Raw genomic sequence first — 2,490 nt, 5'->3', positions numbered from 1 at the left:
TCTTATGCTAGCTGCTTCTCAAGTTGTCTTGGACAAACTACACCTTATCCTGACTATACTTATTATTATGAAAATCATTATAATGACATAGCTATCAACTGCAGTGAGTTATTCATTCATTTATTTATTTATTTTTCTTGTTTTTAGCATTTGATGTTAATTCTGTGGTTAGTGTTGGTTCTAGCACCAGATGTAGAATAAATGTAACACCAAGCCCAACAAATAGTGAGTTATTTATTTATTTATTCATTTATTTGTTTGTTTGTTTATTTTTAGATATTGAACTAAATTCAGGTGCTATTTTGGCCATAGTCATGGGTTTCATATTTTTCATTACTGTATCAATAATAATACTAATAATATCAGTGGTTGTTGTCTGTCATATGAAGGGACTCAAGAAGGAGTCCCAGCAGAGGAGACCAGAGGCAGTCTCTTATGCTACTCAGGGACAGCAGGTTGGGTTTGTACCTCAGGCTGGCACAGCACAAGGACCAATGGGGGTACGTCACTTTTAAAATGTACAGTAAAATATCCAATTTTGATTGGAATCAGCTCAAATTTTTGCACAGTATAACTTTATTTTTTAATTCTTTCCAGATGGTTCCAGTGAATGTTGTTCCCCAGTTTGTTCCAGCTCCTGCCAGTACTGGTCCTCCTAATGGAGAGGAGGATGAAAGGAAAGAGGATCCTCCAGCAGCTGATGAAGTCTCTCCATTGCCTCTGATACCTCCAGTCACAGACTGAACTCATCTATAAGTACATGTACACTGTTTTATCACATGTTTATGCTACCACCATTAATATTATTATTATTTTATCTCATAGAATGGTCACAGTATAGTTTTTAATGTATTTCTCTATTTTATTATATTGGTACTGGCTCTAGTGATGGGCGATATGGCCAATTTTCTTAATTTTCGATAACGATCAATAATGGACTTTTTGAGGAAATATCGATTATTAACGATAAGATAACCACACCTTCATTTAGGGGTGTGTCAAGGGTGTGGCTAATGATTTTGGCACTGTACTGGACATGAGAGAAGATCATTTCCATGCTCTTGAGCCTTGTTTCTCTTCTTATTGGGGTAGGCTGAGTTAACAACTGGCCCGTTGCCTCTTTCTTGCAGTTCAACAGTGCAATTACATATTAAAATTAGTTATTTAACCTTAATAAATAGGCGTGGTCAATAGATCGATGAAAATTGCATAAAATTTTCGATAATGATTCAAATCGATTCCGTAAAATATCGTTTATATCGATAAAGAATCGATATATCGCCCATCACTAACTGGCTCACGATCACTCTATTATATTATGAGTGTCAGCATGACGTAGTAGTTCCTGAGGACGCTTTCCTTGACTGTACCTTTAACAGGAAACTACCTTTAATAAGCAGCCATTTGAATTAGGTTCCACTCACTAAATCTAGTTAGTCCTATAATAGGCATGACCTGAAATTCTTTCAAAATTATCTGGACTATGCAAAATGGCTGCCTTGTCATCTTTTTTGTTTCTCTCCATTTTTCTTTCTTATTCATTACTAATTGATGGTACTGGCCCTCCTAATAGTTAGTATTATTATTATCATCAATAGGTCAGTCTCCCGGGGACCTCAGACTAATCAGAGACGGTGTCTCAAGGCTCAGTTATTCATATGGTAGACTCCAGGTAGAGCCTACTGGAGGGAGGGATAGTCTCGCTAGCCAGACCATTCCCCAGCCAACAGTCATTGGGGTGGACTGTAGACTGGGGAATGGTCTGTGCGGCGAGACTAGGGAGGGAGGGGCTGGCTCTATTGTTGTCTCTCCTTTAGATTTATGCCTCCACTGGTTGGGGTGAGGTCTGTGGAGATAATTTCAATATAACTGAGAGGAATGTGGCCTGTCATCAGCTGGGGTAGTACTCCTCATCATTGAACAATGATACCATCAACAGGTGGTTATAATTCATTAATAATAATAATAATAATAATAATAATAATAATAATAATAATGATGATTTATTTCTTCAGTTATGGTAGTGATGTTGGTTCTGTTTCTATATCGGAGGTCAATTGCTATGGTAACAGTGAGTACCTCCATTTGTTGAGGTGTTCTTATAAGAAAGGTTTTCACACCTGCCAACAGAACTTTGTCACTTTATACTGCAGTGAGTTAATTAATTATTAATTAATAGTTAATTAATTAATATTTGTTTTATTTCAGACACCACTAATAATCCTCCTTATGACGGTCAATTGAGATTATTGTATGGGACCACTTCATCAAACGTAATACACATGAGGGGGGTCTGATAAAATTGATGAGTGTTCTGGTATTATTCCTCACACAGGGTCTGGTACAGGTCTATTGTAGCGGCCAGTGGGGGACAGTCTGTGGCCGGTACTTCACTCCTGATGCTGCCCACCTTGTCTGTAGACAGCTGGGATACACCTCGGCTAAGTCTTATAGTAACGGAACCTTGTAAGTGTTTAATTAATTAATTAT

At 37.5% G+C, this 2,490-nt stretch overlaps 1 long non-coding RNA gene across 2 annotated transcripts; it reads left to right on the top strand.

Annotated features, from left to right (window-relative positions):
- The first annotated feature begins 1,344 nt into the window (after nt 1–1,344).
- LOC109591030 (uncharacterized) lies at nt 1,345–2,473 on the top strand. 2 transcript variants are annotated; one of them, XR_002189630.1, is made up of 6 exons: nt 1,345–1,432; nt 1,599–1,672; nt 1,818–1,939; nt 2,016–2,152; nt 2,209–2,273; nt 2,336–2,473. It is a non-coding gene; the product is annotated as an uncharacterized LOC109591030 (long non-coding RNA). The 2 variants fall into 2 exon arrangements; XR_002189629.1 differs by lacking the exon at nt 1,345–1,432 and adding an exon at nt 1,441–1,554.
- The last annotated feature ends 17 nt before the right edge of the window (nt 2,474–2,490 follow it).

The sequence above is a fragment of the Amphimedon queenslandica genome, unplaced genomic scaffold, assembly GCF_000090795.2.
Source record: "Amphimedon queenslandica unplaced genomic scaffold, v1.1 AMPQUscaffold_9100_Cont18957, whole genome shotgun sequence".
NCBI lineage: Eukaryota > Metazoa > Porifera > Demospongiae > Haplosclerida > Niphatidae > Amphimedon > Amphimedon queenslandica.
This window is presented reverse-complemented; position numbering and strand designations above follow the sequence as displayed.